Source organism: Schistocerca serialis, chromosome 1 (assembly GCF_023864345.2).
Source record: "Schistocerca serialis cubense isolate TAMUIC-IGC-003099 chromosome 1, iqSchSeri2.2, whole genome shotgun sequence".
In the NCBI taxonomy this organism is placed as follows: domain Eukaryota; kingdom Metazoa; phylum Arthropoda; class Insecta; order Orthoptera; family Acrididae; genus Schistocerca; species Schistocerca serialis.
The window spans coordinates 500,754,691-500,771,987 of NC_064638.1; positions in this window are offsets into that span (position 1 = coordinate 500,754,691).

Below are 17,297 nucleotides of genomic sequence, written 5' to 3' on the forward strand. Positions count from 1 at the left end.
AGTCCAGGTCTCCGAACAATACATTACCACAGATCTAACTACTGTACGATGCACCGTCAGCTTCAGATTCCTACTAAGGCTCCTTGCTTTAAACTCTTTTACCAGTGCAAAGTAGCTCCTGTTACCAGCTGTAATCCTTGCATGTATTTCTTCTCTCACATCATTATTCTCAGCAGTGAACCAAGATATTTAAAGCTATCACAGTGTTCATATTCTTTCTCCTTCACTATATCTTTTTCTAGATGTTAACATGTACTTGGTCTTTGATTGATTAATGGTCAGTCCCATCTCAGCACCATATCTTTCTACTTTATCAAGCTTTTCTTCCAGGTCCTGTTTCTTCCTGGACAACAAATCAATATCATCCGCATATGCAAGCTCCCGAGTCACTCTATTAATCAATGTTCCCGCAGGGTCGTTGCTTTGTATCTTTCGCATTGCACTCTCCAATGCGGCATTAAACAGAATAGTGGGCAGCACATCACCCTGCCGCAGTCCTTGTTTAACTTCAAATGCCATTGAAAAAGTGCCCTCGATCTTTACTTTGCATACTGTTCTTCTCAAAGTCATTTGAGCCAATCTTATCAGTTTGTTAGAGATTCCTGCCTCTTGCATTGCCTTCCAAAGTTGATCCATTTTGATACCATCATAAGCTTGTTTGAAATCAACAACTGGTAAACATCGATGTTGTACTCACAAAATTTTCAAGGATCTGTCTGATAGTGAAAATCTGGTCTGTAGTGGATCTATTAGTTCTGAAACCACACTGGTAGTCTCCTACATACTCTTCTACGTATGCTCTTAACCATCCAGCCATGATTTTTCCTAATACTTTATATACTATACAGAGTAGCGCAATTCCTCTATAATTACCGATGTCAGCTTTGTCACGTTTCTTATGTACAGGGCAGATTATAGCTGTACTCCACTGTTGCGGCATATTTTCTTTCCGCCATATTTCCACTATAATCTCACGCAAAACCCTTACTAGTTTTTCTCCACCACATTTTATCATTTCTGCTGCAATATTGCCTTCTCCCGGAGCTTTATTGCTTTTAAGAGTCTTGATACTAACTTTAACTTCTTCCAGTGTGGGTTCTGCTACTGATCCCTGGTGCTCTTCATCTCTGTTTACTTCCTGCTCCACCTCTTCTGCCATACTGGCATGTACTCCACCTTCATTTTCCGATTCTACATTCAGTAGTTCACTAAAATACTCCACCCATCCGTCTGAAATCTGCTCTTTTCCTCCAATTAGATTTTCCTTCAATTATATTTTCCTCCTTATCTTTACAGAAAACTGCTCTGGGTTGGAATTCTTTCCTTATCTCCCCTCATATAGAATTTCCTTGTTTCTCGAGCAGTATTTCTCTCTTCTAACTCATCAATCCACCGTTTTTCAAACTCTCTCTTTTTCCTCCTACCTTCCTTATCTGCTTCCCTTCTCTTCTCCTGGTAGTCTTCTAAGTACTTCTAGTTCTCCTCTGCAGCATTATTTTTCTTGCATCATTTCTTTCTTTTATCTTCCTCCTACAATCTTCATCAAACCAGGTCTGGGTTCTCGATTTTTTCTTTCTGCCAAGTACAGTTTCAGCTGTCTCATGTATTATTCTTTAAACCGTTTCCCATCGTTCTTCAATATCATCCCCTACTCACTCTTTGGCTTCATTAAGTGTATTTGTCAAGATAGTTTTATACTGTTGTACTGTATTTTCATCATTTTTTTACTTGGTATCTTCAAACCTTGGCATGATAGCTTTCTTGTTCTGTCTACAGTTGGCTATTCTCTGTCTGCATTTGATTCTTACCAAATAATGATCCCTGCACCACGACAGCTATCAACCTCTCATAAATCTCAAGCATGTCGTCTATCTATGAGTATGTGATCAATCTGATTTTTTGTGATCCGTTCTGGGGAGCTCCATATAACTTTCCTTATATCCTTCCTTTGCATCCATGTGCTTTTAATAATCATGTTATTGCTCATGGCAAAATCAATTAGTCGAATACCATTATCATTAGAAACTTCAAGCAGACTCTCCTTACCAGCTATTTTCCTGTATGCGATTTCTTTTCATACTTGAGCACTGAAGTCCCCCATAACCATCTGAACATCATGCTTTGCCGCCCTTGCTATTTCCCGCTCCAGTTGCTCATAGAATACATCTTTTTCCACCGACTCTGCATCTCCTGTTGGTGTATATGTACATATGAAGGATATATTGAAGAAACGGGCTTTCATTTGTAATACGCAGATTCGTTCGCTAACAGGTTTAAAGTTCATTGTGGCAGTCTTTTGAGCATTATCAGCCAGAAAATCTGTGCCTTCACATCATCTGCTTCCACAGCTGTAAAACAGTGCGTGTGTCCCAGATGCTAATATTCCATTTCCTTTCCATTTCACTTCTTGTATTACTGCCATCGTCACATTATATTTCTTCATTTCCTTTTTCAGGTGCTGTAGTCCTCCAGGCTTGTTCAGTGTTCTCACATTCCATGTCGCCAAATACCAATGGCTGTGCCATTTCCGTTGCCAAGGCTGTTTATCCGTTACATCCATCGGGCTTTTTTTGTCCTTTGGTTCCGTAACAAGCTCTTTTTCCGGGGTGAAGTTGTTAGCCTCACGCCCAATCCCAATCTGGATTTTTTTAGGGTTCACTCCCCTAGAAGGGTTGGTTTCCCTATGTCTATAGAGCTCCCCCGCCCTATGTTGCGGGACACACATAGTCTTTCTCCTCCGTCGAGACAAATCCGGCTTATGTGACCCTGCCAGTAGCTACGCTACCGGCGGCACAGCTCCCGGCGTCATCAGATCATGCAAACCCTCCCACCCGTCACTGAAGGTGCCTACGATAAGGCGGTGTCCACTGGGGGGGGCTTTGTCTGGATTACTGAACATATAAATCTTCCTACTTCTTGTAGTACCCTTTGTGCTTTGCTACAGCTGACAACTACCTTATCGCCACTAACACCGATTGTAGCATTCGTTTCAATACCGGTACAATTAAAACGGTTTATTGATGCCAATGAAAGTCTGAGACTCTGTACTAGAAGGATAGTTCAATAAGGTAGATCTTTGAGCAACGATACCCACTTCCAATGCCAGAAAATAATCCTTTGGGCTATGGTAAACGGTGGTGTCTGTTACAGCTTGTGCATCGGCTGTGGCATTGAAGTCAACACAGATGCAAAAACTTCTGTCTGGTTTATAGACCACAGCTATGGTAGATGACCGGAAACGTGATTTAACTCGGCGCAGAATGCAGCAGGCTACAAGGCGATCGAGTATGCCCACAGAGACTGCGTGATGGCATAGGGTACACAAGGAGCACGTGCTAAGAGGGCAATGGCGTTGGTACGAAGAGTTATATGTGCCAAAGACCCTTTTGAACAGGGAGATTAAAGCGTTAGAAATATTGTTGATTTCTTAGAAGAACTGGTGCTTGTAAATACCCAGAGATGTGGTACGTGGCATGAGAGGGGCAGAATATAATAGTGTATACGTCTCTATGGACAACAAAATCGCTGTAGCTTCAGTATCCACTTGAAACGGTATCCAGGGGCCGGCGAAGCCTAGGTCTAGCCATAGGCGCCTTTAGTGGCTAGCGTCTCGCATCGAATCGACTATTTCGAGAGCCATTAATACTGCAGTTCGTTCTTGCTATCGTGACAGAAGGCGACAACGTGTCTGTCCGACCACAAGCAGTACAGCCAACTCGGCGATGGGGACAGGCGTTGCGGCTGTGGCGATGGAAGGCCTCTGGTGAGAAGAGGAGCTCAGTTGGCAGGCGGGCTGGCCCATGGCCGACGGCGAGAGAGGCTGCTGGTTGGCGCTGTGAAGGCGACGGACAGTGGGCTGTCTGTGTTACTTCAAATGATTTTGCGATAGCTAGGACTTAATTCATTCTAGGATTTAATAACTTGAGGGCATGTTGCGGACATGGTGGTTGTTTCGTCTAAGGCCGTCTGCGTACAATTTAGCACAGTAATCTGTTCTGCATACGTTAATTTACGACATCGACTCTTGTGTTTGAGTTTGGTGACCCACTATATATGTGTCTTGGATGTACAGCGCTCTGGAAGAATCGCGGCCTTTCTGATACCACATGCACTCGGTTGCTATGGTAACGGGGTGGTTTATACGTAAATTCATCCAGGGTGAAGACAGATGGTCACTGTGGGGAGTGACATACATCATATGAAACATTCCCAGTCCGGACATTTCGAGGAAGCATGGCTGGCGATAAGCGGGGTTAGTAATGCATCCCACCGCGAGGTTACGGACAGGCGGGCTGCATACGAAATCCTTTCCTCGCGGTTACTGTTGGACGCAGGGTATGAGGCCAGTGTGGGCTGTGACAGAGAGACTGGGGCCACCTCGAAGCGAGACATTACCTCTCCACAAGTTGCATCTGTTGCTGCTGATCTAAATGCTACAGCTACTGATGTTCCAGATGCTGAAACTGCTGCTACTATTGTTTTTGTCCTGGTGTTGCTGCTCTGATCCCTGTAGTTCCAGTTATTTTTGCTGTTGTTCAGTGAGCTTAAGAAACGCTGCTCCATCTTTGATAGATTGCCTTTACCTTAGTGGTATCTGGATACTACAAGCACACCATGTAGCAGCGTTTACACAGTTGAGACTAATAGCTCATCGTCACTGGCTGTGAATTAAAACAATAAAAAACATTTTCTCAGTAACAGTACGTACTCGTCATGAAACATAAATGGATGAATCCTTTCAAATGAAAATATAAATGAAATAGAAGGAACTTTAGTATCGTAGGATGCCGTCAGTGACGCGTGATAGTAACATAAGTCTTCGGAGTGATTCATACGATATAGGCCCGAAATCACATAAGTCCAGAGGAAATATCTCTAATTTACATGTGTAGTCGTACGCTGTTGACAAAGTCCCACGACATTACAAGTGGCGAGACGATAAATTCGTCAGAGTCTAACAGATGGGAGCAATGTCGTGTTCAGACTCTAGCGGCAGTGGCGATGAGAAGATGACTTTTTAGCGTGGCTACCGCTGAACTGCTTGACGTATCTGTATAAAGAGACCAAACTTATACCTGGTAGTTACGTGGGCAGTGGTCACGTGACTTATTTACCGCCGCGTATGGTAGCACCGCTAAACCTATGATTTCCAGGGAGACTCCAATCGATGCGTTTTAGTATATCCATATCAAAAACATGCAAACAGCCTTGCCGCAGTAGTAACACCGGTTCCCGTCAGATCACCGAAGTTAAGCTTTCGGGCTTGAATGAGTGATTGTCCGGGCCAGCTGAGCACTTTTGGCAAGCAAGGTATACTCAGTCCTTGTGGGGCTAATTGAGGAGCGACTTGATCGAGAAGTAGCGACTCCGTTCAAGAAAACTGACAAAGGTTCGGAGAGTTATGAGCTGACCGCATGCCGCATATCCGCAACCACTGGCTTCTGTGCCCTGTGGATGACATGGCGGCCGGTCAGTACCCTTGGGCCTACTGAGAACTTTTTTGAAGGAGTTTAGTTTTAGTTTAGATATCAAAGATATAGGAATCAGTTGCGGACTAATTCAAAACCCAGACGATAATCAGTTAATGAAAAACATCAACCACACTACAATGGATAATGTCTGGTAAGAAGGTTATAAGATGAACAGAAATAAAAGCAAAAGAAGGGTAATGGAGTGTAGCGAAATTAAATAAGGTAATGCCCTTCTTCGATGTAAGTGCTGGGTCTAGTATTCGAATTAATCTTGTGCTCCTCTCTCTTACTGTTAGGTCTAGTGCTCGTACGCCGAGTATTACCAGCTCTGCGAAGATATGTGTACGTCTATTAGCATTAATGAGGTATTGGAGTATAATTATTTGCTTTCGCGAATTACATGTACTGCTTCTACTCTTCTGCCTTTGTCAGCGGCTTCATAATCCACATAAAGAGAGGTTTGCATTAAGGCATATTTTTATTACATTTAAAGGCAGCTGTAAACACCTTTGCCAAGTCAATATCATTTTATTGAGGACGTTAACGTATACCTGCCAAACTATTTTCTCGTTGGTAAGAAAATTATGTTATTGCTTAATATTTATACACAAAGCCCTCACTTCAAAAAACGTTTCGCAGGACCTCGGTTCCGAGAGTTCCGGAACCTGTACAGAAAATGGAATAGAGATCAACATAAACATCATTTTCGCTCTTTTTATTGCTCATGAAAACCACACATTTCATGTTGTACCACTATACCGCGAGACCTTCAGAGGCGGTGGTCCAGATTGCTGTACACACCGGTACCTCTAATAACCAGTAGCACGTCCTCTTGCATTGATGAATGCCTGTATTCGTCGTAGCATACTATCCACAAGTTCATCAAGGCAGTGTTGGTCCAGATTGTCCCACTCCTCAACGGCTGTTCGGCGTACATCCCTCAGAGTGATTGGTGGGCCACGTCGTCCATTAATAGCCCTTTTCAATCTATCCCGGGCATATTCGATAGAGTTCATGTCTGGAGAACATGCTGGCCCCTCTAATCGAGCGATATCGTTATCCTGAAGGAAATCATTCACAAGATAGCCGCGCGGGATTAGCCGAGCGGTCTAGGGCGCTGCAGTCATGGACTGTGCGGCTGTTGCCGGCGGAGGTTCGAGTCCTCCCTGGGGCATGGGTGTGTGTGTTTGTCCTTTGGATAATTTAGGTTGTGTGTAAGCTTAGGAACTGATGACCTTAGCAGTAAAGTCCCATAAGATATCACACACATTTTTTGAACACAAGATACACACGATGGGAGTGCGAATTGTCGTCCATGAAGACGGATGCCACGCCAATATGCTGCCAATATGGTTGCACTTTAGGTCGGAGGATGGCATTCACGTATCGTACATCAGCGGCGTACGTCGGGCCCACATTATGCCACCCCAAAACATCAGGAAACCTCCGCCTTGCTGCACTCACTGGGCAATGTGTGTAAGGCGTTCAGCCTAACCGCGTTGCCTCCAAATACGTGTCCGACGATTGTCTGGCTGAAGGCATATGCGACACTCATTCGTGAAGAGAACGTGATGCCAATCCTAAGTGGTCCATTCGGCATGTTGTTGGGCCCATCTGTACCGCCCCGCATGGTGTCGTGGTTGCAAAGATGGGCCTCGACGTCGGGAGTGAAGTTGCGCATCATGCAGCCTATTTTCGCACAGTTTCAGTCGTAACACGACGTCCTGTGGCTGCACGAAAAGCATTATTCGACATGGTGGCGTTGCTGTCTGGGTTCCTCTGTAGGTAGCGGTCATCCACTGCAGTAGTAGCGCTTGGGCGGCTTGAGCGAGGCACGTCATCGACAGTTTCTGTCTCTCTGTATCTCCTCTATGACTGAACAACATCGCTTTGGTTCATTACGAGACGCCTGGACACTTCCCTTGTTGAGAGCCCTTCCTGGCGGACGCGATCGAACTGCGGTAATGACCGTCTAGGCATGGTTGAACCACAAACAACGAGAACCGTATACCTCCTTTCTGGTGGAATGACTGGAACTGATCGGCTGACGGACCCCCTCCGTCTAAAAGACGCTGCTCATGCATGGTTGTTTACATCTTTGAGCAGTTTTAGTGACATCTCTAAACAGTGAAAGGGACTGTGTCTGCGATACAATACCTACAGTCACCGTCTATCTTCAGGAGTTCTGGGAACCGGAGTGATGCAAAACTTTTTTTGGTGTGTGTATTAATATACGAGTATCAATTTTTTGTTCATTGGTTCGGCATTTATCATGATTGCGGGATTTATGGCTCTTGAAGAGATTTCTTTTCAGTAACGTGTAGCCCCGTGTGCCAAGAATTTTAAATTCACAACTCTTCGTTCCACCTGCGCTGCCCGGCTGGCAATGGCGGAGCTGGTCTGGCACGTTTCTGGTCAGAGGGCGCGCAACGGCGTTTTTGGTGCAACTATTCCTACGCCGAGGTGAGATGGGGTGGCGGGAGAGAGTGGATGTCAGCAGCGCGCTCCAATCGCAACGAGGAACATCTCGCAGAAGCCAGGTCCGTGACCACGAGGGAACGGCCGGGCAGCCTAACGCGTGTTGTCGAGGGTCGACATGGGGCGTGGTCGAGCTGGGGGCGGCATCCGAGGTTGGAGGAAGTGGGCTGTGCTTGGAGCTGTGAGCATCGAAGCAGAACAGGCGGCGATGTCTACTAGAGCATCCACTAGAAGCTGAGGTGCGACCAGCTGACGAGTTGTGGGGTCGCGGCCCGACATGTAGGAAGCGGCTTGGCGGAACTGAAGGTTGGCTGTGAGCTGAAACTGGTACTGCAGGGGTGGATCTAGACGATGTGGAGTCACTCGGTGGAGAGTATACTGAAAGAAGTCATCTGCAAGCTGCTGGAATGTGTTGCCGGGCCATTTGGAATCACTAACCGTCGATGCAGGGTATGGACAAGTGTTGGGGATACAACACGCCGGGAGGACAGTCAATGTCTTTCCCACTCACGAGAGGACGGCAGTTCCAGCAGATTCTCAAGCAAGGGCTTCGATTATTTCAAAACAAAAGGAGCAGTATGTGTGTGATTTAATGGCTGGCAGTGATTTTGATCAGCTGGTCGAACTCAGAGTTCTGAGAGCCGAGGACGGTGTACAGTCAATGAAGCAAGCACTGTGCTTCGAGTGTAATTGTTGCTGGCAGTTGTATTTCGCATCACGGGGCCACCAAGACAGTGTCATGTGCTTCGATTGACGTATTTTTCTTGCACGCTGTGGGTGGGCATTGACATCTCTTGTGTCGAGAGTTCTGTGAATTCTGTTGTAGTCATTACTCTGCGACATGATTAAGATTATATGTATACATATTTGTACCGAGATTTATGTAACTGTCAATGTAGCGTAAGTAAAATCCTAGTTCTTTTGATAGTAGTATTAATAGAAGTGAGTATTTGGCGCAAAGAGAGTAGTTAGCAGCAGTAGAGATAGATTTTTTGTGAGTTCGTATACGTCCTTAGGGCCGCGATTGTGATTTTTTGGATTTGCTGTGATAGAGTGCTGATACTGATTTTGTGCGTTATTATGTTTCATATTGCGTTTCATGGGTCAACAGATAGAGCATTGTGAACTGTAGATTGTTTTATTTTAGCCCCAAATTTTACTGTGATTAGGGCAGTGTTCAGTGTTAGATTGGTTTACTTCCCGACCACAATACTATTGCACTTGGCCTCCCGTGGGCATTGGTTGTCGGAAACATGCGATGACGTTGCAAGTTGGACGTTCATATCCTGCTGTCTCTCTCTCTCTTTTATAAATTTGGCTATTGATTCTGCTGTTGCGTACATAGACAGACTCTGAGATATTATTATTGCGAGTGATAGCGAGCGAACAGTTGTTGGTAGTCGGACGCAGAGTGGCGTGGAGAGAAGCCGCAGCACGAGAGGTCGCAGCCTGCCCTGACCGTGTTAGTAGAACCGGAGGTGATCTTGGTATGAATAGAGGATTTCTGGTAATTTGCCTTTTTGCTGCACGTAGTTGTTGTTTGCTTGCGCACTAGAGGGATTTTGTCCGATTTTTGTATGCACACATTGAAAGTAATATTCACACCTTTGTTGTGACCAGATACGTGATTATTGATAGTAGACATTGTAGAATAATTGAGATTTTGGTAATCAAACTGTCCAAGGAAAAGAAAGGTCTGAGTAAATTTTGTCAGGGTATGAATCTTCATTTTTCAGAATATAGTAAATTAAAAGTCTTTATTGAATCCTTTCATTTTTTTACACTCTTGAAGACTTGTTGACTAAACCCCTCCTGGGCACTTAATTTGTATAAAAATAAAACAAACGAATATTCGCAGTAGTAGGTCTGGCCATGCGTTGCACTCTGCATACATTGAAGTATTTCTTTTGAATTATTTTAGCACTTCCTTGGATACAACATAATTTTGCAGTTGCAGTGCCAAGATATTGTGGTCGACGAATACTAGTGACAGAAAGAAATTTTAATTTTGTTCCGTTTGTCTGGTGCCCCCTTTCTTAAAGACTATTGCTGGACAAGATGGTTGAGTACACTATTACCAGTTTTCTATTTTTGTAAGGTACTGATGAATTTATTTACGTGTTTACTGCTACACAAGCCCACGTCTGCATAACTCCAGCGCAGACTATATTCCACCCAACCCTATGAGACACACTTTATGTGTCACTCTCATTTGTGGTCCGACAGCTTAGCTTAGCCTTTGGGGAACTAGCCTAGCGCTTTTCCTTAAATTTTCCAGACGAGTTGACACCTACTATTATTATCAGATCATCAGCGTAACCATGGTACCAAATGGTTCAAATGGCTCTGAGCACTATGGGACTTAACTTCTGAGGTCATCAGTCCCCTAGAACTTAGAACTACTTAAACCTAGCTAACCTAAGGACGTCACACACATCCATGGCCGAGGCAGGATTCGAACTTGCGACCGTAGCGGTCGCGCGGTTCCAGACTGAAGCGCCTAGAACCGCTCGGCGACTCCGGCCGGCAATCAGGGTACCCTATGGTATTTTTCATACTGGAACCTGGTTGAACGGCATCACTATATGAATATTAAAAATTCTGGGCCAGTGACAGAAACCTGTGGCTTGTAGTTGACGAAATTTTTCTCTGTTTTAGTTGCGTCTATACAACGGACGCAAGGGGAAAACTCAAGGCAACCGATAGCTGTTTCAGTGTACGTGTTGGACTTTCAACTTAGATGGTAAGAGCCACTGGCAGTGGCTGATGAACGAAAGCAGGGAGGTTGTGGGTGTTTTGGACGCGAGGTCTTCCGGCACGGCGCCGAGCTGCGCGAAGCTGCGCGGCGCGCGACAAAGGAGCCCATTACGGGAGTGGCCGGCTCTCTCTTTCAGTTGTCCCGCCATTGTGTGCCGCCGAGATAATAACCGCCGCGAGCCTCTGCCCGCCCCAGCAATCCAGCGCCGGCGGCCCATCCTGCGGCAAAGCGTGACGGGAAACAGACTGCGCGAGCTGGCGGTAGCAGAAGAGATAGCCTGCCAGGACACCTCTGGAAAGACCTCAGAGGCAAACAAAGACCCCCCTCAATATGGAGAGGTTGTGAGGGTACAGAAATTTGGGAAGGTTTCCATGAATATCTGCTTTGATTTAAAATTTCTGTACTCTCGGCATTAACTATGAACGAGCAAACATTCTGGGCTGTGGCTTTGAAGTAATACTAATTATCATTAAATAAGGTTTCCATTTTGTTAATCGGTGGCTTATTTACATAACCTGTTCAAGATTAAGTTTCTGGATGTATTCCGTAATTTCTGTTTGAGATATTCTTTGGGATTCGTGCGCTGTGGTGGACGCAGCGACAGCTGCTGTGACATCAGCACAGGTATAGCAGACAGTCTCCAACGCCATACGTCATTCTACAGAATACTTCAAGCAGAGCTCCTCTTCAGAAAAATGTCAACAAGGGCCGTTCAATAGGCAATGCAACACTTCCTTTTCTAGCCAAATTTCGGTTGAAAAAATGCAGAATGTGGAATATTCTTGCTTCAGCCCCTACAGTTTCATGAGGATCTGTTAGGTAAAGGCGCTACTCGTAACCTTCAAAATGGCGTCTGTAACGGAGGTGCGTTCCAAGAAGAGAGCTGGTTCAAAATGGCTCTGAGCACTGTGGGACTTAATTTCTAAGGTCATCAGTCCCCCAGAACTTAGAACTACTTAAACCTAACTAACCTAAGGACATCACACATCCATGCTCGAGGCAGGATTCGAACCTGCCACCGTAGCAGTCGCGCTGTTCCAGACCGTAGCGCCTAGAACCGCTCGGCCACACTGGCCGGCCAAGAAGAGAGCTGTCACTGAGTTTCTCTTGGCGGAAAACCAGAGCATCGCAGATACTCACAGGCGCTTGTAGAATGTCTACGGAGACTTGGCAGCGAACAAAAGTACGGTGTGTCGTTGGGCGAGGCGTCTGTCATTACCGCAAGAAGGTCGCGCAGACCTGTCGCATATCCCGCACGCCGGCCGGCCGCACACAACTGTGGCTCCCGAAATGTTGGAACGTGCGGACACTGCCATCCCTGGTGATCGATGGATCACAATCAGACCCCTCTCCTCTCAACTAGACGTACCTGTTGGTAGTGCTTGCGCACTTGCTCAGCATTTAGGGTATTCAAGATGTCTTCCTGCTGGGTTCCTCGCCGCTTAACAGAAGGCCATAAGGCGCAGCGAAGGACCATCTCCGCGGAACTGATTGCACTTTACGGGGCTGATAGTAACAATTTTTTGCCGAGCATCGTCACAGGCCATGAAATATGGATTCATCACTTCGAACTGGAAACAAAATGGCAATCCATGGAGTGGCACCGAATCACCTCACTTCTAAAAAAAAAGTTCAAAACCGCACCGTTAGTCGTTAAAGTCATGGCGACAGTCTTCTGGGACTTTGAAGGTGTTATTCCGTTTGAGGTCCTCCCTCATGGTGCAACTGTCGACTATGGAGTGTATTGTGCCACACTCAGGAAGCCGATGAAACCAGCGTGTTCGTCGCCATGACAATGCAAGGCTTCACACAAATCTACGCACCAGAGAGAAGCTCACAAAACTTCATTTGACTGTTCTTCCTAATCCACCCTACAGCCCGGATCTCGGACTTTCCGACTTCCATCTGTCTAGCCCACTGCAGGCACTTCGCAGGAAGCAGTACGTGGATGATGGGGGAGTTATTAATGCGGCAAGACGTTAGCTCTGATGTCGACCAGTAGAGTGGTACCATGCGTTCACACACGGGTGGCACACAGCAGGGTGACGTGAGGCCGTCGCATTGAAAAACAGGGTTTTGTAGCCAAAGTTCTGGGGAATAATATGGTATATTCGAATCTTGAATAAAATCGACCTGCTTTCAGAAATATATATGTTGCATTACGTACCGAACGACTCTGGCAAAAAGAGAATCTCAAAAGGATACGAGAGAGAGTCAGTCTTATGAGATAATTTAAGTTGAAGAGGTCTATGTATTTAAAAGATGCAATAAATCTGTTCGAAATCCTTGGCCTGAGTATCTTTGACGAGTAAGGCGCCCGATAGTTTTACAGGACCAGAAGACATATTGTTTTATCCTACTGAATCCTCGCAAGTTATTTGTAGCTAGCAATATCGCTGATATTATTTCTTGTACTGAGACCAATACGTAACCTGTAAACAGAATAAGAGTCGTCGTCAGCTGCGCACAGAATATATACCACTAGCGAAAACCAGACAGTCCAGAGGCAAAGATGGCTTACTGAATACAAAGCGATATACGAGATACTGAGCGCTTCACGCAGCACAGAACAAGTGATCAGCGGCCGTCTGGTTGGCCCACGAGTATATTCGTGATAGAGTTCAGCCACTTGCGGGCAGAGGTGGCGGCTGTCGACTGATGTATAGAATTTTTGAGTCTATTAATACCTATTGTTGGTGATGATATTAACTTATTTGTTTCTATTTTATTTATATTATATTAGAATATTAGATGCTACTGTCGTGACGTATTATAACATTAGAGTATAAAGTAAGGGGTATTCAAGTCTCTGAGGATTTTTTCTGTCTGTAATTCATATGAAACTATAACAAGACAAGATGTTACTAATGATTTCATGCATTCGGAGGCTTTTACAGATTAAGCGACTCTTGTGAGAAAATGTTACTTCGATGCAATAAGGAAGATGTCACTGAAGACACTTTATTGATGAGTCGACTTTCAGTTAAACAGTAAAGTTCATAAGCTCAAGTATACGAATCGAAGACTGAAAATCCATGAAAAACCAAGTCGTTTGTGTAAATCTGTATGAATTTTCAAAGCTGTAAAGTCGTTTTGGAAACATCCTCTACTGTTTTTAGTATTGGCGAGTTTCATGATAGATCATGTGCTGGGACACCATTTACACATTTATAATTTTACTTCAGTTAAGGGTTCTGGTCGTAAGTGAATAGCCGGAAGCTCGGTAACTGTACGTTAAATCCATTCTGCATTGAAATAATGTGTTTTTCTACTTTAAACGGAGGCGACCCTTCTGCTGCAATAAACCTTTCCACCCTAGAAAATTAATTAAAAACAGCAACTGCTAGAAATAATTGATAAAGTTTTGAAACTTCCAAAAATATTCATTTGGGGTTTGGTAATAAGAAACAGAAGAGTTCCCTCCCTGAGGGAGGACGCATCTCTCCTCGTACCCCTCCACCAAAAGTTGATTTATACAATTTTTTTTAAATTTTTGCCAAATTAGTTCTTTTTAGAATAGCACACTAATTTAAAAAACAAAATTCGTCGGAAAATTCTACACAAAAAGAATTTGTTAACGGGTTGGAACAGGGTTCCGTTAATGCACAATATTTGCAACTTTTGTTGCTTAATCAGTTATGTAAACGGAAAGAGTAGTTAAGTGTATGGAAATATCGGTATATTTTCAACTTGATGAAATTTATTGTGTGTTCAGTAGTTTTTAAATCAGGAGTAAGTCGTCAGCAGTGAAAACAGTAATTTGTTCTTCTCATCCACTCATCACTTACCCACCACTGTCACTACGGTTATTTCCTACACGACTCCAGCTTAGCTGAGTTTATGTCGTAAACTTATTAAAGCCGTGTGAAACAGTTCAATTTGTTGTATTTCTTCTCATTTTCTTTTCTTTTCTATGGGCTGAGAGAACAAAAATGCTGGACGCTACAACCTGTCTTATTTGCGATAAATCAATTCCGGAAGATGAGACATCAAATGTGACGAAGGCGTTGGAAACTTTGATACGTTTCAGCAAGGAATGGAAGGATGGGGTTCATACTCTGCTTGTTCTAATGTTCTTGTGGCTCCAGCAAGCAACTCTGTGTACTCGTTATCAAGTACAGCTACGGTTGGCCAACAGTTTGAATCACAGTACTGGGTTTGCAGGGAATAAAACTCATCCTTCTCTCTAATTCACATGAAACAATAACCAGATAAGATAGCATTGCTGATTTCATGGGGGTACACTCAAAGCTGCAGAAGAAAATGAAAGTGTAAAACCTGAAATACACTGCACAACAATGTGTAAAGGCTGCCGGGGACAAAGCCGCACTAACGTGACTCACAGTGATGTGAAAGAAGATTTGGAGGATCGTTTTCGGTAAATAATTATATATAACGCCTTACTTCTTTCAGATTTTGCGTTATTTTTGTTGTGTACTTGTTGTAAATATGATTACTGTAAATGTATTATAACGACAGTAATTGCCGACTAATTCTACAATAATTCTTAATTCTCATGACAAACGATTTTGATTCCAATATAAATACTGAGGTGCGTAATAACGACTTTTGGTTATGTAGGTGCTGTACATATGATGATTGCAGACGTATTATAAAGACAGTAAGGGCTGATTGATTCTACGATAAACTTACTCCTCATGATTAATGATTTTGATTTCAATATAAATATTGTTGTGTACATAGTTCCGCGTAGTCAGCGCGTACACAACTTTCCCACTAGAGCGCGCCCCGCTAAGCACAACAGCGCAGGCGCCGCGGTCGTCCGTCTCCCTCTACGAGATGGCGCTGCCATAGAGACGGACCAAATTCTGCTTCCGCCGATCTGCGTATTAATATGTAACGCAGCCAATGAGATTGCTGCTAACGTAGAACCTTTTCTCCTCACGGATCACACTCGCTCAGTGATACCTGAACGCTCGAGGTATTATAACGAGTGTACAGACCTCAGTATAGTCAGTCTGCATTAGTCTGTAGTCAAGTTTCAGTCTGCGCTTAATAAGATTACCATATTCCTGTACATAGCCATGAAGAAAATGTATAGACACTTTGTCAAATATCAGAGATATGTGAGAATAAGATTAACGTACCAAGACCAAAGGAACTTCAAATTGTTAATTGTAAACAACATCCAGAATCAAGTTACGTAATGTCTATGTTTTTTATTATTTTAATAAATGTGTGTGAAAATTAACCAAGTTCTGTTTAAAGTTGGTCACTGTCAATATGCTACTCTAAGCGTGCAAGTGGCATTTCTATCGTCTGACCTAACGGCAGAAGATAAACATGCCACGATAAGACCACGAGATATATTGCTGACACTCGCCTACTTCGTTAGAGCGACAAGTCAAATAATCTGATGGTGTGTGTACCGAAGGTCTTACAGCACGCACACCACAAATATGAAGGTGCATAATGTTGAACAAAAAACTTTAGCCTAAATGCCCTACATCAATAAATGCAACAATAAAATTAATTTCAATCTTTCTCTCTATCGCTCTCTCTCTCTCTCTCTCTCTCTCTCTCTCCATCTCTTTGCTCTACCTTCGGATTTTAGTACTAACTTGCTATATACAGATTTCTATACCTATGAAAGGCAAGTAGTTATGGAGGAAGGAAGAAAGATTTAACTGAATTAAAACTGTAGTTGAAAATTATGCCAAATTCATAAGCTAAAGGATTATTAATCTTCCAAACAGAATTCTGGAAAACTGACTATCTTGCTTGAAATATGCATGTACCAGCTTTGGGTAGAATTTCACTAGAAATATTTTCCGTCATACAGATGTCTTCGAAAAATTAATCTTTTTTTTTAAGTGAAAAAGGAAAGAAAGCTATTTTAAGGGGTAGGGGAGAGGGATGCATCTCAAATGAGTGTTCTTCCAAAGTTTCAAAACTTTATAAATTATTTTCCCCGTTTTCCTTATTTATCTAGAGTATTAGTGTCATACAGCTGTTCGTTGACAGGTGGATAGATAATAGTCAGACAAAGACGACAAACTAAACTAGACTTGTCTGCGCTTTGATCAAGCAGAGGTTGCTCGTGTTGTCACTTTTGTTAAGGATCCTGTTAACACGACATCATGATACCGGTACCGCTTACATGATCTCTGGTACTGTGTTGTGTGCACTATTTCGGTTGAGTAGCACCTGCAAGACACCATCGTTTCCTTTACTGTGCTAACCTCATTTCTGAACTCTTACTACAACCATCAGCTTCTGTAATTTGTTTTGCACATGCTGTACCCCTCTGCAATGTTTCACCTATGCTACTTGGTTGCGTTTGTACTTGCCCCATTAATCTGTCCTCCCTTTCCGGTTATGGTATTTCCATAACAACATAAAGAAAACACAAACACAGCGAGAATGTTTTTTAACGTGAATACACATAGCGCCGACAGCTTCCTTTACGTTTGTGACTAAAAATAATTTAACCATTTTTAATGTGTAATTTCAGCTGAATTTTAGTTTTTGAAATGTTTCATAAGTCCGTGAATGCATAAAAGAACTTGAAGTAAGTTTTTCGACACCCTTACGTGCCATTATGTCTTCACAGTTACCTCACAGACACA